This window comes from Ochotona curzoniae, unplaced genomic scaffold (genome assembly GCF_017591425.1).
Source record: "Ochotona curzoniae isolate NIBS_2020 unplaced genomic scaffold, NIBS_Ocur_1.0 contig_66, whole genome shotgun sequence".
Lineage (NCBI taxonomy): Eukaryota > Metazoa > Chordata > Mammalia > Lagomorpha > Ochotonidae > Ochotona > Ochotona curzoniae.
In genome coordinates, this window is record NW_024466512.1 from 13,111,929 (window position 1) to 13,136,490 (window position 24,562).

Genomic DNA, 24,562 nt, shown 5'->3' on the forward strand with positions numbered 1-24,562 from the left:
AAATTAATCCCATAAAAATGTATTCAACTGAATGGATTCAGTAAAAAAGAAAAAATACTGACCAGACATTAGGAAAGAAGGAATCACCCTGGAAGGCCACAAATACTCAGAAACGATTGATGGCCTGAGTCAGGCTCAGTGTGAGTATGCAACAGAAAACCTGGGGACAGTGTCATTCACTAACACTCTCCATTCCAAGATGTACCCACCCCCTAGGATGAACCCCACTAATATCAAACCCGGCGGTAGACAGTTTCAGCCACTGTCAACAGCAGAGGGCAGGGACATCTGTGACCGCCCTGTCATGGCACTGAGGCCAGAAGTGCAGGCTTCTTGCCAAGGCCTGACCGACCTAGGCCGGCTGCTCTCAGTAGCTTGGTACCGGTGGCTTCTTAGCTGGAGCAGGAGAACAAGACTCTGTGCCACCCAAGCCTCAGGGGACTATCTCCTTCAACTCTAAACATTTAAACGGCTGTGGGGAAAGATCAGGCTAACAAGATGTCTTGTGTGGTAGTGGGTATGAGTGGTTGTGAATCCGTAAGGCACTAAGACCACCATCCATGAACTGCAGGCGTCCACCTCTTCTTCCTGCCCTTTCTTCCCATCAGTTAAAGATGTGTTGGTACCTGCCCAGCTGAGGCTCCGGGACCTTGCACTCTTACTTGGCTGCTAGGAGACAATTCAACAGAATGTAAAACCCAGCAGAAAGTGCTCCCCTCGGGTCCTGCAGACCTAACATGAGGGCTGAGGCGATCCCCTAGCCCTCACAGCCCATACCCTTCAGGCAACAGTGATGGACAGAGGACTGTTGAGTAGGGAACATGCTGAGTAAACTTCCAAGTCCTGGCACACCCCGGAGGTCCCTTTTCCATTGTGTAAGGTGATAACCAGCTCCATCCATGCAGTCTAGCAGGAACAACCACTAAAGAATTCCACTCTTCCTCGAAAAGTTTCTCCTTGGAGCATATTCATGCTGCAAACATCCCAGGAAGCCTTGATCAGAGCTGAGTGCAGACTCCGAGTCTACTCAGAGTGCAGAAACTGCCCCCAGCCGCGTCCACCGCCATGCGGGCAGGAGCCAGTGCAGCATCTTTCTATCTTCTGAGTGCAAGCACACCTGGGCCGCTGAGCAGTTACAAGAGGCAAACACAACAGCCTCAACTGAAGCAGAGGAAGAAAACGAAACACAGAAGGGCTCCCAACCACCATCCTCTGGGAGCCACGGAAGCGGGACTGTCTTAGCTTCCAAGATGAAGAGCAAGGCATGGGACAGAATGCCTTCAACCTTGGCACACCTACAGGAAGCCAAAGCACAGAGGATTTCTGGCATTGCTGAGCTGAAGTGCTCAGTGTGTCGGAGGGCTCCTGACCCCTTGGGCAACCTTAATCCATTCTAGATCTGGTAAGGCTCTGGGATGGATCCACCACTGCCATATGCGTGCTACGTACACACTCAGAAACCTTGGCTGCGTAATGGTCAACAATATTAATGTTTTTCAAACATAAACCAACTATGGAACTAGCCTAAAGCTTCCTGAATTCTGAAGTTCAGCATCAATTCAATCAATAAAATGTAATATATCCCAGGGCCAGGGTTCTGGTGCAGGAGTCAAGCCTCCACTTATGATGCCAGAATCTCATTTGGGGGTGCTGATTCAAATCCTGGCTGCTCTACTTCCAATCCAGCTTCCCAATGTGTGTAGGAAAGCAGCAGAAGATGGCTCAAGTGCTTGGGCCCCTGATGTCCACATGAGAGAACCAAATGGGAGTTCTTGGCTCCTGGTTTCACCCTGGCCAGGATTCGGCTGTAGTAGTCATTTGGGGAATAAAAACAATGATGAAAGATAACCTTTCTGTTGCTCTGCTTTTTGAAAAAGACAAATCCTTTTAAATTAATGTGGGCTATTCCTACAATGGAATATTATTCAGCCATAAAAAGTAACAATATAGGATGTAATGCGGACTAATGTTGAACACACTACACTAAGTGAGAGCAGTCAGAGAGAACTTCTCACTGTATGATGTCACACATGTGCCAAATGCCCAGAACAGACAAATCCACAGCAACAGAAACTAGATTGACAGTCGCCCTGGGTTGGGGGACGTGGCGACAGCGAGGAAAATGGGAAATGATAGCTAGGGTACAGAGGTTGTTTGGGGCATGATAAAAACAGATTGTGGGAATGGTTACACAATTCTGCAAACAGACTTGGGGGTGGGGGGGAAACTAACTTGTACACTTTCACTGAGTGACCTGTATCAACCGCAGACAAATCTGTGGCTTTTATTTTTTTAAACTGATGTCTAAGCTGATGTAATCGCCACTAATATCTGTGTAACTGCTTCGTGTCTCGATTCTGATCACACTTTATCGGGGTGCGGGGGAAATACGCAGCTCTGGAAAACACACAAGAGGGAAATGGCCGGTCCGACCTTCCATTTCCACAGGCCGCGGGCGGGGGCCAGGGTGAGGAGCGCAGATGATGGGGAAGGATGGGAGGGACCATGTCCCGCTCGTTTCAGATGTTCAGACACACAGACAGCAGGGTCCCATGGACAGTGACAGACAGTGGACGACAATGGGATACAATTGTCAACAGCCTATAATGCAGGTTAAACAATTTAGCTAGGAAACCAAGGTGGGCGGGGGCGGGGGGGAAGCACCCCTTTAGTCGCTATCTGATGGGGTGAAAACACAGCCAATTAGATGTGTCCATATAATTTTCACATCAAACATCCTGTGCCCCCCAGGCGACCGATGGCAGTGCTTGCTGTAGATTTTCCCAAGCTTTCAAGAGCAGTGACAGCCCTCTTCAGCAACGCCATTTAACATCACAGAAGGTCAAGGTGGGAGCCACAAACACTTGCTTTTCTTAATTTACACCTTTCATTGACTTGCCCAGAAGCGTCAAGGAGCAGCCACGAAATCTATGATGTACTGTCAACAGTTCCTTTTAAGAACCAGATTTACAAAGCAAAATGCAAAATCCTACACGGTGATCTGGAGCTGTACCTTTAAGAAAAAAGAGACAAAAAAGCAAAACCAAAACTTTGGTGTTCTGAAAGAAACAAGATGAGGTTTGGGTTAGGTCTCTCCTGTGTTTTTTTTTTGGGGGGGGGGAGCATTTGTTTAATTAGTCGGTTAAAAAAAAAAGACCACTAGGTAAGTGGAAAATTAGAATTTTGAGAGATGCAAGCAAAATGACTTCACTCTCTCTCGTGCTGGTCAGGTTGGATCTAAACCCACTGCCAGATCCTAGTAAACAAAACACAACTCAGGGGCGGGCAGCCGTCCTTCGCCCCACCAGCTTTCCCATCCCCCTGCCTACATAGTTCTAATTAATCCTTTCCTTTTTTTTCCTTTTAAAAATACTACATATGGCATAGTATATAGTACATTAACATTTTTTAAGCACATAAAGTAATTGGCAATGTTAAAAAAAAAAGCTTAAAAGACACCCTTGTGATGTGGGATGTCTCTGAAATCCAGTCTTACATGCTGTAGTTAATATTCTTCTTCGTTCAGTAAACACTTGAAGCAAGGGTTCTCACCCTGGCACGTGCTGATGATTGATGCCTGGTGGTAGGAGTTTGCCCTGGCAGCAGCCATGGCCTCTTCCCCCATAAGTGACATGGCAGCCCCTGCCAACTTGGGCAGCCAAATCAGACCCAGCTCTCTCTCTGGGAGACAGAATTTCCCCAGTTGGAAACCACTGAGTTCATTGTTGCCTGGGGCATGTATTGGATGGATCAGGCCCTCGCCCAGCAAAGTACCTGGATTACAGTAGCAGCAGCAGCAACACAGCTACCAAGTCCAGAATCCAGGTGCTCCACAGAGACCGTGGGCAGATCCAGCCATGGCAGGGCACAGTGCAAACACACCCCCTGCACCAGAGTGACTTGCTGGCAGCCTTCAGCAAGCTGCCTTAGTGCCCCAAGCCACAACCCTGCAGGGATCCCCAGTGCCTTCGGGGACAGGCTCAGTACTAGCATAGGATGTGGAGGGGTAGAGGAAGAGTGCCAGATGTGTTAGGTCTCTAAAATCGCACGCCTTTTGGCAATCAGCTAATCCATAACAGAGAGCCAACAGCCGCATAAGAAAACTCACCTACCCCCTTTCTCCGGGTAGGGAGACTGGCGACAGCAAGTTGGCAGAACAACGATGTTTTTATCGCTGATCTCCCCAAAGAAAGTAATCCAAAGTACAAAATATTAAATTGGGCCCAAGTCTCACTCATAAATCCAGAATGTTTTGCCCGAATCCAAGAAGGCAAAAGACCCAAGATAATGGTCATTCCCACAGAAGTGAGGTGCTTTCCACTACACTCTCACTGGCCTTCCCTAAACCACCAAGTGCTAGCAGCCTCTCACACAGCAGTCAGGGCCAGCGTGCAGGTGACTGGCAAAATACACAGACAGGAGGGCCCCAGGCCCCACAGAGGACCACGGCCCTTCTGCACCAGACAGGGAAACGCTCCAGTGTGTCATAGGCATTGGGGTGTGGCTTGTTTTCTGGACGCGGTGCCGGCTTCTCGCGCTGGGAGCCGTCCAGGCCCCAAGGCAGCGGGGCCCGGCAGTCTGGCAGGGTGACTCACAGGGAAGTCCTGCAGGTTGGGAGAACAGGAGCAGGAAGCACTTCTCCAGGGAAGAGTCGAGAAAACCTTTACAACTCTTTCCTGATCATGAATGTCCAGGCTTCCAGAGCTGACGACGCCCAGATGACAAGCCAGCATATCTGTCCCCGAGGATCAGGGTGCAGAAGCTCACCTGCAACCTACTAGGATGCTCACTCAAAAGAACCAAACCAAATTGAACTAAACGCCACATGGCCCATGCCACACCCCAGGACCTAAGGGCTCAGCCCTGTGCAAACCTGGCTACCAACACCCTGGGGGTGGATCACTGCCACCTCTGTGTCCTCGGGCATTGGAGCTGTTGAAACGCCAGGGCTGGGTTTGTGCCTTAGCACGTTAACCTCTAGATTTATTAAGAACCTGGGTATCTGTGGCCATCCCATTCCTCCCTACAAATCAGCAAAGGTCTTAGAGCAGTGTGAGACACGTGGGGAAGCTCACAGCTTCTTTCTTCTCTTGCATGCAGGAAAAATACACTGCTAGAGGCAGAGGCCAGAACCAAGGCAGACAGCACCCTCACCATGGCACCTGCTCTCACCCCAATAAAAACTTGTCCTAACTCATCGCCAGCTTCATGAGCATGACCAAGATTTGTGTTGTTTCCATTTGGTTAAGTCTTTAGAAGCTAGCACATTATCAGACCAGCGCTTCCCCAAAGTTATTAATACCGATGGATAGGGAAAAGGGAGATAGTGTTGTGACATAGCACATAAAGCCACCGCCTGTGATGCCAGCCTCACCTTAGGGGTGTTGATTTGTGCCCTGGCCCTGTGAATGATCTGGGCAAAGTAGCAGAAGATGATCCATGTGTTTGGGTTCCTGTGCCCGGTGAAGTTTCTAATTCCTGACTTCAGCGTGATTCAACCCTGGTTGTGGAGGCCACTTGGGGAATGAATCAACAATTGGAAGAGCTGTCATTCTCTGTAACTCTAACTTTCAAATAAATAAATAAATCTTTTACAAACAAACAAAAAGGAGCAATGGGAAGAGCTTTCTCCATGCGAAGCACTGCTGGCAGTACTGGTGGGACATGTCATTCCACTCACCTCCAGTTCTGAGCCCTGAGCCCTCCCTGACCCAAAGGAATCCAGCCTGTCGCAACGGCAGCAAAGTCCTTCCACATGTGCACAATGGTGTTTGCACCATCCCCATGCTCAGGGTTCCCAAAGCGCCAGGCCAGCCAACAGGCCGACGTGCCCGTGGCAGGCAGCTCACACTGCAGCTCGGCCTGTTTCAGTTCAAGCACCAGCTAGGTTTGGTCCCCTGCCCAGTTCCAACACTGTGCTAACATTCCTGACAGCTGCTGCCCAGGACAGAAAAGAAATTCCTTCCTTCACAGCATGAATAAGGGGAGAACAGTGGAGGGAGGAGGGTATGGAGGTGAGAAACAAGCCAACCCAATACCACACAGGACACCTCTCCACACAGCCTCTCAGGGCAGGAGTTTCTACGGAGGTGAGGACAGAGTTCTTATCCCCTCAGAGCTTGGAGGTGCCAGGGACTACAGGGGAAGAGCCCCCATCAACCTGGAGGTGGTATAGCTAACAGCATAGAGAACCTAGGAAACAGAGAGCACGGAGTCCCAAGAGGCCAAGGCCAAAAGGATAGCTGGTCATGTCGCCAGCAGTCTCTTGTTTTGTTAAGTAGTCATACACAGTATACAGCTTCACTGACCCAGGCTGTCCTTAATAGGCAAATCTGTAGAAACAGATGACACATTTTTAGGCAGCTAGAACTGGGGTTGTTGGAAGAAGCAGAGACTGACAGCTTGTGGACATGGAGGCTCAGTGGGTTGTACAATTCCCTGGTTATACTACAACCCCGAGCTGTGCACTCTAAATGGATGAGCGGGATGGGAGATGCATGACAATTCAATCAAGCATTGAGTCAAGAAAGAAGCAGGCTCTGTGCTGTAGCCACAGCATGCACAGCTTTAACCTGCCCTCGCTGAGAATTCCCCTTACATAGTATTTCTTGGATGCCAAGTAGTAGGCACCTGGAAGGTGCTTTTCAATGAAATCTTGAGGCTTAGATGGCACGTGTGGGACAGTAGCATCTACTCCCCAGAGTCACGGGGACTAAACATAAAGACAGAAGGAAAGAGCTTAGTACAGAATGGCACTCACCATGTACCCATTGGACAAGCTCAGCTTTAACCCCAACCACAAAAGATGCTTCTGCAGGGACCCATGATTTTACAAATGCAGCATGCAGCCCATACTGCAGGCTTCTATTGCACCAGAAGGCCTGAGTCACAGACGGGCCACTGCGAAGAGCCAGGGAAGAACCCCAAGGACATGTTAATGGGAAGGTGGCGTCCATGACCAGCTCATAGCTTCAGCACACACAAGGGAAAGGAGGACACGGGATCTGGCAGACAGCTGACAAAATGCTAGGAGCTTCATAGTGCTTACTTACAGTTAGACCAACCATACCTGAATTAGTTTCAAGCTAGTCTCAGTTATCCCCTCAGTGTTTTGGCACGTGATTCACCAGGAGCCTGCCTTTCATGACCTCCACTCCTCTTCGCCTCACTGATTGGCTCAGAAATGGCACCTGAAGCAAGGCCAATCAATGAGCACCCTGCCCTGGAAGGTTTTTCTGAGTTAATGGTTGGGATCCACCAATCTCCAGCTGAGGTTAAGAGCTCCTGACCCAACCCATTCTCCAGACCTTTCTACCTAACAGTTGCTGGAAAAGAAAAGATAGGGAACACAAGCCTCTCATGGCAGGTCAGGCATCCCCAAGGTAAAGTCCACCTCCGCCATTTGCAGAACATGAGACTCAAGAATACCCTGTTCTAATGGACTTTGTTCAGGGTGGGTTCCTGATAACCATCATCACCAACTACTAGCTGTATATCCAGTCTCTCAATGGGGGGGAGGGGCACAGGGAAAAGAATCTGTCAACATTTTCTTTAAAAACAAGAAAAAGTACATTTATTTGAAAGCCAAAGTTAGAGAAAGAGGGAAAGAAAGACCTTCCATCCACTGGTTCACTATCCAAATGGCAACAACCATCAGGGGTAAGCCAGCAGCCAGGGCTTCCTCTGGGTCTCCCATGCGGGTAGAGAAGCCCAAGCACTAGGGCCATCTTCCACTGCTTCCCAGGTGCACTAGTGAGGAGCTGGTTCAGAAATGCAGTAATCACAATTTCAACCAGCATCCATGAGATGACGGTGTTGCAGGGGGTAGTTTAACCCTTTTTGCCACAATGTCTGTGAGGTTTTTAAAGAGAATGCAGGGATTCAGAGAACAAGTGAAGAAATGCGATGGTTCTCAAAGACTACTAGGGTCTCTCTTCTTAATCTGTTTACCATTTTGTAGTCATAGCCCCAAAAACATATCTTGTCCCTTTCTAAAAAGACGATCATATGCAACTCCCCCGCCGTTGATGCCACAGTTATCGTCTTCTTCAAATTTCTGACACATGAGGCAAAATGGGCCAAGACTCACTCAAGGTCACACAACCAGTTTCTAGCCAGAATAAGACAAGGACTCCAGGGCTCCCTGGGCCTGAGCCCAGGACTCATTCCTCCTGCCCTGGAATTTAAAGTTCCTATGAAATCCAAACATAATTATATAGCAAGCCTAACGCTGTTTCTCACGAAATCTAACAGAAAAATATACTGTCTCTCAGAAGCCTCACAAGCGAGCCTTGGCCAAAGACAAAAACTAGGGCTGACCATCTAAGACAGGAGGAGAAGGACAAAGAGGTTTGTAGATAATAAACCCACTTCCATCCCAAACTGCCAGTGGTGCTGTTCTTTTCTTTGCATGAAAACCTTGAGGTCTGGAACTGCAGACCTCTGGAGGACATCCTCCAAGCTCTTTTCTGGAGGGTTCAGTTGAAGGGCCTCAAAGGACAGACCACTGTCCAATTGGAATATGTTAGCTGGTTTATACAAAACTGCTCAGAGCAGAAATGCATATTCTTTGAACTAGACTTCAACTCTATATTCAAATGCATCAACTTACACTAAGATTAACACACAGCATCCCATTCTTCCCAATAACAAGAACAGTGTTACATTCTCTGTTCCTATCCAGGAAGCAGCCTAGGTCTTCGCAAAGGGAAGACGGTTATGCAGGTGTATTTCCAATGGTGTACCTTGGGAGAGGTAAACCTTTAGAACAACCCGGTCTTGTTGTGGTCTCTCAACATGAGCACTTCTTTTAACCGTCAAAGAGAATGTGAAAGCCTGCAATTCATGCAAATTCTGCATCAACAGAATCTCGCCCAGTTGGTCCCCAAGATCTTCTAGGTACTGATGTCTGACCAGATCATACCCAGTGGCCTGTGGGCTGCACTTCAGTCAGCATGGCAAGACAATCCAGTCTGTGGAGATCCTATCCAGTGTGTGGCCAACAGCAGGTCTGACACACAGCGCTTCCCACAGCCTGGATTATGGTCAAATTTCATGTAATAATGTTTCTGTTCTCCCTGAAAATGTGTTATTAGAAGGTAAGCGTATCTTACAACTGATGATGTATTGGAATTTAGAAAATGTGGTGCTGCAAAAATACATTCTCATGGCCCTTGAGTCATATGTGTATCTATGTAGCTACCTCTTACCTTCATGCCCTGACATGAAACAAATAGTAACTGTCTTAGCCTGGTATTGATGCAGAAGACCATTTGCAATGCACCCCAAGGACTGCGAGTAACCTCCTAGACAGTGGGTGAATCAAGCTAGGAAGAACAACCCTGTATCCAGGTGGCCCACCTGACCCTCACAGAAACTGCTGCTTAACTACAGCCTGTAGGAGAAGACAGGAAACTGGGAGATCAATAGCTTCAGGGGCTGACCCAGCAAGGAGGTAGCTAGCTCAGAGTGAAAACCAAACCCTGTGGGAGCCACAGGGCTCTATCCTGTACACATGTACAATAGGGCTCTACCTTACATCATTAGCACAAAATCCCAAAGCTGCAAGTGAGGAAGCCAGACAGGGCGAGCCAGGAAGCAGATCAACTATTTCCACTCCAGGAGACAAATCTGGAACTCTCCCTAACATCTCCTCACCTCGTGCATGAGTACATGGGACAAGGTCTCCAGCTTACAGAAGAGACTTTTTCATCTCTGCCCTTGACCCTGGCCCATACTGACAGGATATCACATCTCATACTGCTAACTAAACAGGCCTTCCATGTCCTCACGTGATCACTGACTCCTGAACGCCACACAGGCCACACTAGATTCTAGAAGAAACAGCTGGTCCCAGAGTAGTTACAGTACCTGAAGACCAGAGCACTCTGCTGGGTCCAGCTTCCCAGCTTGCAATTCCCTAAGTCAGGGAGCCAGGTGAGACTTGACTTTGCCTTGGGCAAAATGGGAGGATTCCACCAGCATTTCCACAGTGCCTTTGGGTCACACCAAAGTGGAAATTTAATTTCATCAATGGTCAACGGAGGTAACAGTGGCAGTGGACAACTGTGACTGCCTGGCTTACTCCTCCACGAGAAGTCTGAACTAGAGAACTAGACACTTATTCTTAAGCCGGCGGGGGAGGCGGGAATCTCTGGGCCCATCTCAAGACAAGAAATCTCACATGAAGGAATGACAAAATATTTTCCCAGGCCCTCAGCTGCTTCATTAATACTCGCCTTATTTGGGGAAAAAGAAAATCAGCTGAAGCATCCGTGGTACTTTTATGTGCCATGAACTGGCAGTGTTTTGGAACAAAAAACAATTTTTGCACAGGGTACTTATGGCATCATTATCGCATTTTCCAAGCCCAGCTGCAGTGCATGCCAAGGAAAGCCGGGAGGCGCGGGAGCAGCAGGACTTTGGGCCATGGCAGGGCCCAAACAAGGGAGCTTTAGAAGAAACCTTGCTGCGAGTGCGCATTTACAGCAACCTGACCCACACGCACGTGCCTTATAAAAGTGTTACAGGTAGGCATACTTATGTCATCTATTTAATGTTCTTTAACATCCGTGCTTACTTGGGTTTCATACAATTTATTAAGTCTTCAGTCTCTGGCCTGCAGAAAACAGAAAAATAGAAGCAGATGTGTGCCTCCTGCCCCCTTTCAAATGTTCACCAGTCTTCCTGCTTGGAAATGCCTCTGCGGTCACTCTTCAGGGCCTACCCTTGCCTGGCCCTCCTGCCCTTCCTCCCTGCCACCCACCCCAAGGAGGCTGGCTCCTCACAGGCTCTGGGGTCCTTGCAGCTGCCTAGAACCCAGGAACAGGCAGCTCTGGCAAGGAAAGGCTGCTGCTTGTTTAGAAGGCTCCAGCTGGCAGTCAGCTACATAGGCCCCCTGGCAAGACCTTCTCAAAGAGGCCCAAGAGGCTCCCCCCTGGCTCCTGGGAGTGCCCCAGTCCTTTCGACCACAGGAGCCCCCAGCCTTTGAGCAACCCCCGAAACCTGTCCAGTGACATATCACCCATCCACCCTACAGAGCACCCACTCACCTGCGCACCCACACCCTCACACCCATCCTCCCGACTCCATCTTTCCTGTGCTTGGTCCTGCAGTCTAATATTTACCAAATCTCTTGGCACCTTTCCCTTTTTCTAAATAAACTCTTTCACTGCTCTTTTCTTGGCTCCTTTTCCTATTTCTTTTTCAACCCCCCAGTGTCCCTTGGGTGAGCCTCAGAAGGGGTCTCGCCAGACAAGTCAGGAGGGGAGGGGGAACAGGATGCCGGAGGATTAGACAGCCCACGTCACCCCTGCCAAGTCTCCTCTAGCTGCCGAACCCCATGCCCCCTTCGGTCCACAGCTCCTAGCTCACGGCTCCCTGTTCCCCCTCGCCTCTCCTTTCCCCACCCCTGGCAGCCACAGCAATCCATCCACCCACCATTGCAACAGCACAATGTCACTGCTCTGTTGTTTTGAGAAACTAAGAGGAAGCAAGGAGCCTGCTTTTTTTGGCCCAATAGAGAAGCAGCCAAACAGTAGGGTTCGGGGCTCCAAAGCCAACGGTGGCCAAGGGGGAGGTTTAGGGCAAACACAGGCATGTGCCTCTCCCGGAGCGTGCTGCTGGAGGCCGCACTGACGCTCCCAGATGCTGTCACCCCAAGTGCAAGGGACACGTGGCTCTGTGGCTCCAAAGCCTCTAGATGCGTCCTGAAGGCTGGCTTGGGAAGGCCACCCCCAGAGAGATGGCAGGAACTGTGTAACCTCACAGCAAAAACCCTGACCTATTTGTGAGCACTGTAGAACAAAGAGGGGGAGACAGAACAGGGATGAAAGTGCACAGGCCGAGAGTTCATTCGGTGCTCTTCTCTCGCGGAAAGTGAGAACTCCGCACAGATTCTCTAACAAACTGCACTTGCAATAGAGGGGGGACCCTGCAAACAGAGGTTTTGCTCTGCCTTTATGGCTGTTCCTTTCTCAGGACAGAAGTATCACACTCAAATTATTATTCAGTGTTTTCGTAGTAAAGAGCTCAAATGAACACCCTCACCCCTTCACTTAATAAGACCCCAAAAAGTCCCTCGGGCTGGACACCCCAGGGGAACAGTAACAGACCACAGACCCCTGACCTCAAGGTCTTGGTTCAACTCCTTCCGCAGCTTAGACAACTCGGTGCCTATTAAAACACCTAATGAGCCCTTAATTGGGTTGAATTTTACCTAGATGGTAAAAACCAAACACTCCGGCTGGAAAGGCTAAACTTTCTCTTGGCCCATCTGTTCCTCCCAGCACTTGCCACCTCAGCCCTCCCTACCCCTGGCAGGAAGGGAGAGGAGAGGAATGGGAAAGGGAGAGAAAGGGAGGAGAAAGAATAAAGGAAGGGAAAAAAAGTGCTATGCATGGCCCAAAGAGAACCACCCAAGAATGAAATGTGACCAGAGACAGCAAAGCCAAACCGATCCTCCCCACAAACCCTGATACATCGGGATACTGTGCAGCCATATTGCCACAGGGTTAGACTGTGGCTAAGGCCTTCCAGGGAACACCATGAGGTCTACTGTCTCATGGCTCGTGTGGACTGTGGACACGCTTGGGGAACACGGAGACAAGGTCAGGACAAGCCGGGTGCCAAGCAGCTTCCATTGGAGGAGGCTGCAAGGTGCTGTGGAAGAAGGGAGGGTGAAGGCCCGGGTGACCACCAGCGAGCTTGAGGAAGGCCATCTGATGAAGCCAACTCCAGACTCAGAGCCGTGGAACACGCCACGGGGGCCAGGCTGGGTGGGTGAGAAGCACTCATTTCCTTCCAATGCACTTCTTGCACAGCACTGCCATTTGGGCTGGACAGAAGGGCCCAGCGAGCCCAGCCATGACACACCCGTAAACTTCCACTCTTCCACGACCTTCCCTCCACCCCAGTGCAAGTTCACTCAGAGGCTTCTCCCAGCCCTTTGTTAGCAAGAAAACAGACAGCTGTGGAGTGACGGCGCTTGCCTCTTCCCTCTCATTTCTTCATGTCATGCTTCTAAAGCTCTCTTCACTTCTAAGTCACCAAAGACATTCTTTGAGAAGCATCTTCCAGCTCTTAAGAGGGAAGAGAGTGAATATACTGAGATTCAAGTGGGCAGGTATCGCCAACTTTTAACTCTTAAGCAGCAAGTGTATCCGCCAGCTAACAAACTGGGAATTCCCTCCGTGCAGAGAAAGATCAGAACATGAACGGAACAGTTCCGGGGGAGGATCAATAACCATCAGAGGGGGAAGGGAGAAAAGGCAGACACTTATTCACTGCCCTTTCATCTCAATGGAAGAGCACATTTTCTGGGTGACACTGCCTTCGGTCTCCTGCAGCCTCATGTGAGCTAAAGTGTCCTAGGGATCTACGGCCATGACATCTTCCTACTCACAGTTATCACAGAGCCACTCAGTAATGCCCAGACGGGAGGCGGGCACCAGGGATGCCACCTTGCTGGCAGAGTGCAAGCTGTGTGCACCCTCAGGCCGCAGGAGGGCACAGGGAAGCACCTGGCCAGCGTCCCCGGTGGGACAAGAGCAGGTCTGCTCAGCGACAGTGACCATGAGAACACAGAGCTCTCGGGGTCCATGCCACCCACCGTGAGTCCTTGGGGATGGGACCAAGAAATGCCACCAGCCCCTACTCCAGCGACTGAGGGCACATGCCAACCCTGGGAAATCATGTCCCCCAAAAAGTCACCATTGGACTGTCTCCTGAGGGAAGCCACACGGAAGTGAACTTTTCTGTAGAGGGGAGGAGGCGAAACGAAGGAGATGCTTGGGAGGGGCCCGCTCAGCGCACGGGCCAAGGGCCTGAGACATGATCATGGCTTTTCTGAGACCTGAGCCTGTGAGATGCCCAAGGTATCTCCTGCCTGCTAGGCTCAAGGTCCCAGACCTCGAGGAAGGGCAGCACGAGAACCTTGAGGCAGCCGCCCTCCCCCCACACACATACCCTCTCCCCGCTCTGGCAGCTTGCCCATTTCACACCTGCCACGGGGCCCAGGCAATGTGTGGGGTTGGAGACATGAGCCTCATTCCACCGACACCCTTCCCACTGTATTTTGGGCATCCTGTGATTACACGGCATACCAATTTGCACTTCCACATCTAGAAACACAGTTTTCTGGGAAAAACATGCTCTTTTCGGTGTGGCTGGGGACTTTTGGTCATAGCTTATAATTTTGGCTAAGGAAGTGACTTCCTGTCTGACAGGAAGCAGGAGCGGAGCCGACTTTAGCCCTCTGCAAACCTCTTGCTCAGAAGTTAAAAAGGGAGCGTTCTCGGAGGGGGAGACAAGCACTTATGGGGGAGTCCGGACCCAGCTCACCCCAGAGCCTGGACCCCTCCTTGAGCACGCTAAGGAAAGGGGCTGTGAGTGGAGTGTGCTGGGTCCAGACGCAGAGGGCTCCTTCTTGGCTTTTGTAAAGACCCAGGCTTTTAGAGCTTCTGAGGACATAATTACCAGTGGAGTTTTGAACTTTGCCCAGATCAAAGCTGATACAGCAGGCTGTGCTGTTTGTCTCTCTTTGTCTCTCTAATCAACCAAGTTCAAGTGTGAATGGAACGCGGGTGCTCCTTCATGCCTGCGGCTCCCTCCCTCTCTGAGAAAGTTACCACCCCGGCCCCCTTTCTTGATGGGAAGCACAACAAAAATGTTGTTTATTAAACCTCCAACCAGTGGCTTTTTTCATTCCATCAAGGGCACATTTCAGAAGAACAAACATGAACAGGATTATCTACGGAAACCTAAACTTGAAATTGTTATCAAAAATCAGGCTTCCTTTCCTGGACCCGTCACATCCACACTGGATAGATAACCTACATGCCATCTTTAAAACCTGGCCACAGGCGACAGGCAAGGGCTGCTATGCACACCCACAAAGACACACCCTGCTGGCCCTCTTACATATATGTACCAGACACCCCACCTCTGCTATGGCACACCAAAATCGGAACCGAGTGACATGTAATTAAGCAGCAAGTAGCCTGTACTTTCTTATCATCTCCTGAAGTGCTGCGTGGTTTCTAAACCAACAAACAAAACTGTAGCTTTCTGCTCCCCACCTCACAAGAACCCCGCCCCGCTCCAAGCCATTTCCCAACCAGCCTTGGGCAGTAAACAGTTAATATTCCACTCTCCCCTGCTGCCTTGAAAACCAAGGAAACAATTGAGACATTGTCCAGCGAACAAGACTCCCAGGGACTGACATTTTTGTTTATGTCCCAGTTCTCAGACTGTCAATTTCCACTAGGCGCGTTAAACCCTGACCCGCACCAACACAGGCCGCCGTGAGCTGAAAGGGCTCCGCTTCATTTATTTTATTAAAGCTTCGGTGTCTGTTTTTGATTCAAACTCCAAACCTTCCCCCCAACCCTAGCCTGTTCGCCAGAAAGTTGCCTCCTAACTATGAGGCCGTGTTGCAATCCCTTCTTGGAACACAGTGCCAAGAAAAGTAACAAAATATTTTTGAATACCAGTGTTTGGGTGGTTTAGAAAAAAAGGGGGGGGGGATGGGAGCTGGGAGGTGAGGGGGGAGGACCCAAACAAGCGGCCCAGCCTTGAAAGCCGCGTGTTTTTATGGAGTCTTGAAATAGTCCCCTGAATCACACACAGGCAGTGGTGCCGCAACGCCCCAAACCTACTGTAGCTTGGAAAACATTTCAAAATCCGCAGATGTGTCCGAAAAACCCAAACTTCAGGCTCCAAAACAAGAAGAGCACATCAATATTTTCCCTCCCAACCAGAGCAGCTACCTGACAAACAGTACACACCGCAGCCCCAAAACTCCCTCCTCCCCTAGCCCAACTTCCTTTCTGCCACCCCCGCCCCACAATCCAGCCTTTGGCTGGCGGGAGTGGGGCGGTCATCAGTAATTTCGTGGGTCCCAGGCTCCTGGCACAGGACGCCTCAGGAGAGCCCAGGAAGCAGGGAGCTGCACTTCCGGTTTGCAGATTGGCAGTGGAGTGGGTGGCACCGTCTGCAGTGAGGCTCCAGGATCCACGAGGCCCAGGCATTGCTGAGAAAGAAGGAAAGGCAGCACCCCAGAGCAGGCACCTCCCATCCAACCACACTCCATGCTAGCAGCTCTTGGATTCCCACCGGCCCAAGCCCACCTCTGCCCATGAGGCACCGCATGCAGGTGCGCGCAGCTCTCTCCCCACTCAACCCTCAGCCCCAGACCCAAAATCTGGAACTTTTTCTTTTGCAAAAAAAAAAAAAAAGACACGTGGATCAAACCCCACCCCACCCTGTGCCCCTTATTCCTCAGATGAGAGGCACAGCCCCCCTATTGAAACTGACAGGGAAGCAGAAGTGCAGGGCCCACCAATGGGCCACCCAGAGTGACGTCCACGTGAGGACTACCAAAACTGTCCACAGCCATGCGCTCTAACCTACCAGCTTCACCTCCTTTTCCTCCCTCGCCCACTCCAAAACCCGCACTCCGATCTCTCCAGGGGAGATTCTCAGTTGTTCTGGGATGAGGCCGCTCCGCCCACTTTCCCTCCTCAGTATCTCCACCCCTCAATCCTGCACCCCCCAGTTAGGGTCATCGGAGTCTGAAAATAGAGGGAGGCTTTTAGGGCCTGCATGAATGCCACAAGCCAGAAACAGCACAGCCCTCGCATGGAAGGCCCTGAGGAACCAGTTAAGGGGCTCCAGCCAGCCGTTGAGGCCCATCCTGCCAGAAGCTTCCAAAACTTCCGCTCATGTCTTTCTAGAGGAGCTAGCGCAGCTCCAGCACCTGCCCACAGTCGGATCCCACTACCCCTCAGGAGCCACTCCCGGATGGTCACACTTAACAGCCCCTGGTGGGTGGTCCCTCTTGGTCTCACAGCTTCTTCAGATGGCTGCCACCACTATCTGAAATCACCTCTGTGGGCAGAACCAGAGCGCAGGAAATGAGATCTTGGCTGTCAACCAAACCAACAGACAACATGTCTGACTTGTTACCCAGGATGACACCACCTCCATGCTCTCTGGGCTTCTGTTTGCCCACCTGTGAAATGGACACTTGTATTCGAGGTGGCGGCACATGTGGAATCTGGCATGCGGTCATGGTATTATTTATTTCAGTCATTTATACTATATCAGCTTATTCATTTGTTTACTGGTTTGGGTCTCTCCATCCAATTGCTCCTCCCACCCCATAGGTAACAAACTTCCTGCCTGCTGATACTCTGCCAGTCTGACTCCTCACGGTAGTCAACAAATGTTTGCTGGAAGGGTGGGACAGAAAAGAAAAAAAAAAATCAAGGCAAACACCCAGTCGGGCACCCAGCGAGCATTCTCACGCCATCCATGGCTTCCAGGCCCTCTCACCAACCGGCAGCAAGGAGCCTGGCCAAATCCAGCACCCTGTCTGCTGTGAATGTCCTGTTGACGTCAGATGCCCCACGAGCAGACCCCACCTGGGGCCCAGACTCTGTGCTGCCTGCTACACGCTTCCCAGAGTGTGGGACACAAAGTCCATACAAGCTGGGAAGGCCCTGCCCCGTGCCCCAAGGCACAGCCCTCGCCGACTACCATGAGGCAGCCTCTCCTGACCTGCCCATCTGATGTGACGATGCTTTTCCAAGTGGCAAATGAATCCTGGCAGACCAAAAGCCATTTTAAAAGTACACTTTGTAAAAAACCCTGTGCTACAGCACATTTCATTTATTAATTATGCTATGGATTAGGGATCAAAGTGGTAGAAATCTCCGTGTACTCGAAATAAATGGCTTTTGTGGTTACCTAAATCCTCGGAGTCCCCTGGAATGTAACTCCTTAGGCAAAAGCAGCTTCCAAGACTCCCCAGGCCCCACCTCCAACCCCCACCCCCAGCCACAGGGGAGGGCGATTACTCAGCATCAGACCTGCATGAGGCAATGATCTGGGCTTTTAGCCTTTTATACTTGCCTGAAATATGGAAGGGTTCCTTTTGAATTTCCCTCTTCGCTATGGGTTTGCCAGTTGTATTCCTGAATCTCAAGCCCTTCCCCTCTCCTTCCTCACCTTTCTCTGAGCCCAGAAAAACATGGGGACTTGAGTTCCAGGTGACTGCCAACGGGATGCGAGGCTGTACTACAAAGCACGCAAATCTTCTTAGCCTGAAGACTGGGTTTGGAATCTTGGCTCTAACTACTGGCCTTGTAAATTACCTAACTTCTTAAACTGGGGTTTTCTTATCTCTAAAACAGGGATAAAAATCACCAACTTCAAGGGGGACTTGCCAGGAACACTAATGAGACAAAATATAGACAGCTCCGTCCCAGCATCGGGAGCCCAGTCACTGACAAAATGTGACCAAGAGCTGCCACTGCCCCCGCGCTTGCACATTTGCCGGAATACGTTTCTGCACTGAAAGCTGCATCTGGCTCTCAGCGGGCTGCTCTGAACCGTATTTCAACTGCAGTTTAAAACTGACCACCTGGCTTAGATTCCTACAAAAGACCGATTTCTTGAGTTGCAGCTCTCAGACAAGCCTGTTGTCCCAGCAAGGAGTGTTTGCAGATTCTCAGCTACCCAGAATCTGAACCAAAATAAAATGGTGACCAATCTGGGTGCATGAAAATATAAAACCTACATTTAAAAAATCTATTTAAACGAAGCTTTAAAACATCACGGACTAGGAGCAAGCATTTCCAAAACATAGAACAAAAATGCCAATACATACAAAACAGTTCCTAGAAATCAGTAACAGAGAACTGACTGTGAAATAAAAAAGGATTCCATTAGACAAGCCACAGAGACAACAGCCCTAAAGAAAAAGTCTTACACAGGTACCTACATGCACCTGGCCGGGATGGCTGCTGTGGTAGTCTGCAATCTTAAATAAATAAGGACCCATGAAACCCTGCTTCTACATGACCAAAAACACAGAAATGGAAATCCGTAGAATATTTGTGCAAAAGAATACTACAAAACAGTTAAAACGGATGAACAAAAGCTTGTGGCAGAATGGTATATGGAAAATAAACCAGCCAACATGAACCTTAAAAATCACTAACATTAATCATAACGTATTGTCAATCAACACACGTATGTGTCAAGGTTCCTGATACTCATACGGGAGATCCACATGGAATTCTCGGCTCCTGGCTTAAGTCTGACACAGCCCAGCTGTTGTGGACATTTGAGAAGAGAAAGTTTCTTCTCTCTCTCTCTCTCCCTTCTGAATCAATCAAAAAATTTTAGGAAAGGAAGGAACCCCTAGGTTCCTGGTGCAGCAGGGGCAACACCAGCCTAATCTGGTGTGTGAACTGCAGTGCAGGGGCAGGGTCCTGGGCTTGCCCACTTGGCAGCCATGCAGCCCTGCTCATGCCATACTGCCCTGTATGAGCTTCAGTGTCCTCATCTGGGAAACAAGAGAGCATCTTGGGGTGTTGAGAAGACTAACCCTGCCGGCTACATCAAGTACTTAGAACAGTGCTTGGAACTAAGTATGTGCTTAGCAAACATCCGACATCATCCTGGTTTGCTGCTTTCATGTCCCAACTCCTCAGTCAGCAAAACCAGGTTCCCTTTTGATGCGGAAATTCAGGGATGACGCCTGACAAACAAGGGAAAGGCCTGCAGACAGGGGCCAGTGCCAGGTGTGCAGTGTGTGAGCCTGCAGCCGCTGAGCCTCCAACACAGCACGTGACCAGGAGTCAGAGGTCCCAGCCCCTTCCCCTTTAACCCCTGTTCTGACCTCTGTGATCTCAGGCCCGGACCCAGCAGGATCCCGATAAACCACACCCTTGCTCCATATCCAGCAGGCTCAGCTTTGCCAACTGAAAACCTCCGGAGGAAATTCACATAGGCATCCAGACACCAGGGCACCGGGCCAAGTCCAGCCCTGCTGGCCTCCGGATGCGGCGCTGGCCGGCCACCCCTGGAGCCCCAGCCCACTTCCCGCAGCCCATGGCCTGCCCTCCGGCTGCCTGACAGACATCCTCCCTGCCCACTCACTCATTCCACACAGCCGTCCAAACACGCTCCAGCTCGCCCCATGTCCTTACTGCCCATCCATGGGATTTCTTTTCCAAATCGTGTTCTCAAACCCAACCACGAGACTGTTGGCAGGAGAGTGGTGCTTGCGCCTCGCGTCAGGCCCCAGCTCACAGGCATCACGGGGTAAGAGGTAGGCTCAGACGGAAGCAAAGAAAGCACCCTTCTTGCACTCAAAGTTTAGATTACAATCAAGTTTCACCCTCTTCAGCAACATGTTGATTTTTTTTTAATCCAGCCATTGTTACAAAGGCATTTATTTATTTGTTTTCATTCTATTTAAAAGGCAGAGAGATTTTTCCATGCGCTGGTTCACTCCTCATCTGCCTGCCATAGCCAGGACTGAGCCAAGAGCAATTCCATCTGGCAGTCAAATGCAGATGGCAGGGGTCCAAGTGCCCAAGCCATCACCCGCTGTAGTGGCAGGAAGTAGGATGAAAAGTGAAGGCAGCATTCTGCCAGGCAGGAGAACAGGGAATGCTGGTGCCCAAGTGGCGCCTTCACAGCTGGGCCCCACAGCTACACTGTTAAATAGACATTTGTTAACGGGAACGAAGGAGAAATGTGGAGACTACACGCGAGGTCAGAGGTCTCACGTTCAGAACTATCACAAATACAACTGTGTGTAGTAGAACTTGCAGGTGGGCCGGCTCTGCACAGCCCCCCCGCCCGAATGCCACGTTCCCAGGCCACGTCAGTCACAGGCAAAGAGACATCATGGCTGTGGGAGAGGAAGAGTGGGGCAAGGCAAGGTCACTAAGCCAGCTCAGCTCCTCAGTCGAGCTGCATTCCCTAGGGAGCAGACCTGGTTCCCGCCACTGCACCTGCCAAAGTTAGAAATGACAAACTGGAAAGACTTCTGGTCACCGTGACATCTTCAGGGACAGTGGACGAGGCTCCGCTACTTCCAGCAGAGGCTCCGTTTCTGATACTTTTCCAGAACAGTTGAACTCTTAGCACAGACGCAAAGCGGACATGACGGTGATTCTCTCCTGCCCCCTCACTCTCCTCCCTTCCTTCTCAGCAGATATTAATCCGTCAGTCCATCCAAGACCTTTCTGCAGCAGTACTGACATTGAAATCCTCAGAAACCTTCTCAACACTGCTCTAAGCAGACATCCTCTAGTCTACCATCTAGGTACAAATACTGAACTCAGCTTGGATAAAACCAGTGTAGCCCTTCAGAGTCACAGGATCTTTGATCATCAATAGGCATCTTAATGACAAAAAAAAAAAAAAAAAGACCCAACTTGGGCAAATAAGTTGTAACAAGTCACTCAGAACTTAGCAACCTGACTCTTCAGGTTGCCTCCAATGCCTAAGCTAAGAAAGCAAAACTTCTAGAACATGCTACAGGTACACAGAGAGGACAGATGGTGCAGTCCCTCCTTAGTGACTGGGATTGCACTGTCCGAATCTCATTCAACACACTGGGCAGAATTCAGTACAATGAATACCTGAGCTTTTGCACCTGTACCAAGGAACCAAAGTTCAAATTTTAGGGTGAAAAGGCAATAGGTGAAGCAAGAGCCAGAAAAGAAAACTGAGAAACCAAAGACATGAAAACAGGAATTTCAGAATTCCCCCTGACCACAGAGGCAGGCCTGTTCTCACGTAAGCCTCCCTGTGTGACGTATCTGTGGGAGAGGACCGCTGGGGACACACCTCCCTCTTAGGGCGGCTCGGACCAGTGTGCTACAGGATCTTCAACAAGCGGGCTCCTGCTCCAGAAATGACAAAAAAAAAAAAAAAAAAAAAAAAAAAAGAGAGAGAGAGAGAGAGAGGAAGAAACAATTTCCTTTTCACTAGAAAGCGAAGGCCTGGAAAGTTCTTATTCTCAGGACTCTCGCTTGTGACAGACGATCAGCTCCGGTGGGTTAAGGTCCTGGCCTTCTTTCTGGATGGCAGCAGCCTCTGTGGGCTGTCAGGTAAGATGCCACCAAGGCATTCCACCCACAGCACTTCCTTCTTTTGCAAATGAGGGTCCTGGCTGAGGGCACTTTGTACACACGTGCAGACACACGAGTGCACACGCAGAAAGGCGGTTGCCCAGAGCCCCCGATTTAGATCCTCTCTACATGGCAGAGACACAGAGACACATCCGCCCAGTGCCACTCCCACACCCTCCCAAACCCAGGGGCACCTCAGAAGGGTGGCCTGTAGGAGGACATTGTGACCCTAGTCAGCAAGCACAGGATTACGCTTGATTGGATACTATTTGCATGAGAACAACCGAATGGCCACCTTTTGCATACCTGATTGGATATCATTTGTATAAGAACAGTTGAGTGACAGCATGTGTACAAGAACACTTGGTAGAATATACAAAACAAAAGCCCAAAGGCTGTTCCCAAACACTCCTAGTCAGCCATGGCCCCTGCTGCCACCGAAACATTTCTCATAGATTTGATTTTCCACCTCTACTGCTTGGGGTCAGCTTCTCCCTGGAGTCTGAAAGAGCTGGAGGAAAACTGTAGAATAGCTCAAGTGTCCTCGAGCTGGGTCAGAGGTGGGCCCACAGACAGCACTTCCTAGCAGAGCCCCTGCATCCTGCTTGGTGGCTGCAGGCCCTGGGTCCTGTGGTCACCTGCTGTCCCCTTCACCCCACACCTGGGTCCATATGGGAGCACTGAGCAGTGTGTTGCCAGGAGTAGGGAGAGCAGCTCAGACATGGTGTGCCCCACCTCACTCCGCCCATAAGCAATCTCAGGATGGATCTGATCCCTGCCTGACCCATCCGCTATGCAGGCTGGAAAACAGAGGGGGTCCCAGTGCACTGCACTGAACAGCCTCACACCAGGGACTGGACAGACAGCACGGCCAGGCAAAGTCAGAGCTCATGCAAGGGGCATGAGCGCCAAGACAGCATCCACAGACAGCCATCCAAGCAAGAAGCAGTTTGCTCAGCACAAATGCGCTCATGCCAGCAACACAACCTGCCCAGCATGGCTACTGTCTGAGCTCTCTCCCATCCATGTGATCGGCCATTCGGAGCTATTGAATCTCCAAGTGTCACCTTTGGATCAGGTGATTGGGTGGGCACCTATGTGCAGCTGTTCTGGGCCCCACTGTAAACTCAACGGAGGTATGTGATGGGATTTGCTGAGGGCTTCAAGAGCCCACCTCAGTGTGGCAATGAACCACAGAGACTAGGGAAAGCTGCAGCGGTGCCCAGCAGTGGGTCCTGGAGTCATGAGCCCACAGGATGGGCTTATGGGCTGAATGTGTGGCGCTACAGGAAAACAGGAGCCAGTAACCAACAGCAAGCTTAAAGCCTGGGCAACTGCTGCAACTAACCAATCTGTATTGAGAAGTTGAAGACAGAAGGACAGCTTTGGAGATGGGGGATTGTGGGAAAACAGAGTTTGGGCCTGGATAATGCTCATCTTCCCATCTTTTTGGCACCCAAGGAGAGGAAGGTGACCCAGGCACTCAAGGGACAGTGTGGGGTTACAGCAAACCTGGCTAACTGCCACACTGTTGTGATTCATGCCTGAGCTTCATGGCTCACTCATTAAATCTGTACGTACACAGGGGATATCACAGTGCCCTTCCCCGTCTGGGTCCTACGAGTCCCTCCCCTTCTTATCCCCAGCAAACTCAATGGACAACTCTAAAATCTTGCTGTCTTACACCTCTCTTAATTTATTAAGAGGTGACAGTCTAGCCTGGCAGCCATAAAATACATTCAACGTGTTCTACAACAGCATGTGTGAAACACGGTTCCCATCACCAATACCCCCTGGCCTTGAACCTTCCACTTGAACACTCTCTTGAAGAGCCCAGGGACCCCACCCTGAGGCTCCCAAAGAACAGTCAGGGTGAAATGGACACTGGACAGGCACATAATCATACAGCCAGACTTTCCGAGACTTTACTCAACGCTGCAACTGCTCCAACACCGGCGCTGTGAGCTGGAATGTATAAGGGTAGCTCATCAAATTACTGGCAAGCCATGCAGAATGTCATAACCCAAAATTATGTTTCTCCAAAACACGCTACCACATTGGGTAGGAAGAAGAGACGTGTACAAGCTCTCATGTTAACCAAGATGGTTCTGAGAACTCCAAGGTAATGATGAAGTCACACTCATTCCAAAGTAAATCAACTCCAGTCCCCACACCAGAAACTGGTTTTCTGCTTAATTAACTAAGCACCACAGTAGGGGGAAGGGAAGGCCACATATAGAGAAAGAAGCCATGGGACTCCTGGCTGCAAGAAACTTACAATCTGCTCAGAGGGACAATCCCCAGATACAGAGAGTTAATCAGCAAGACAAGAAATAGCAAGCAGAATCGGATGGGCGCCAAAGGAACACTTTTGTTTTATTTACTGGAAAGATAAACATGGTCAAAACCATGCGTTTAGCTCTAAGTAGATCCATGTCCTTCTAAAACAAGCTCCCACGCTTGGTCAACAGAGCAGGTGCTGAAGCAATAACAACTTTCCCCAGAAGGCTCCAACCTTGCCGGAGGCACACCAGTCTGTTCTGAACAGTCTGCCTCCTCCTGGAAGGGGTGCCACACCCCCCTGCAGACACCAGAGCTGCCCTAAACCTCTTCCAGAAGAGAACCCT

The 24,562-nt window shown here is 50.3% G+C and overlaps 1 protein-coding gene and 1 long non-coding RNA gene across 24 annotated transcripts in view; both read right to left on the bottom strand.

The window, feature by feature from the left end:
• The window catches only part of TCF7L2 (transcription factor 7 like 2), a 181,405-nt gene that overhangs the window by 76,649 nt on the left and 80,194 nt on the right, over positions 1–24,562 (bottom strand). The window lies entirely within an intron of this gene.
• Positions 7,398–22,743, bottom strand: LOC121164141. The gene is made up of 2 exons (XR_005885034.1): positions 22,318–22,743; positions 7,398–7,442 (listed from the first exon to the last, which is right to left on the bottom strand). It is a non-coding gene; the product is annotated as an uncharacterized LOC121164141 (long non-coding RNA).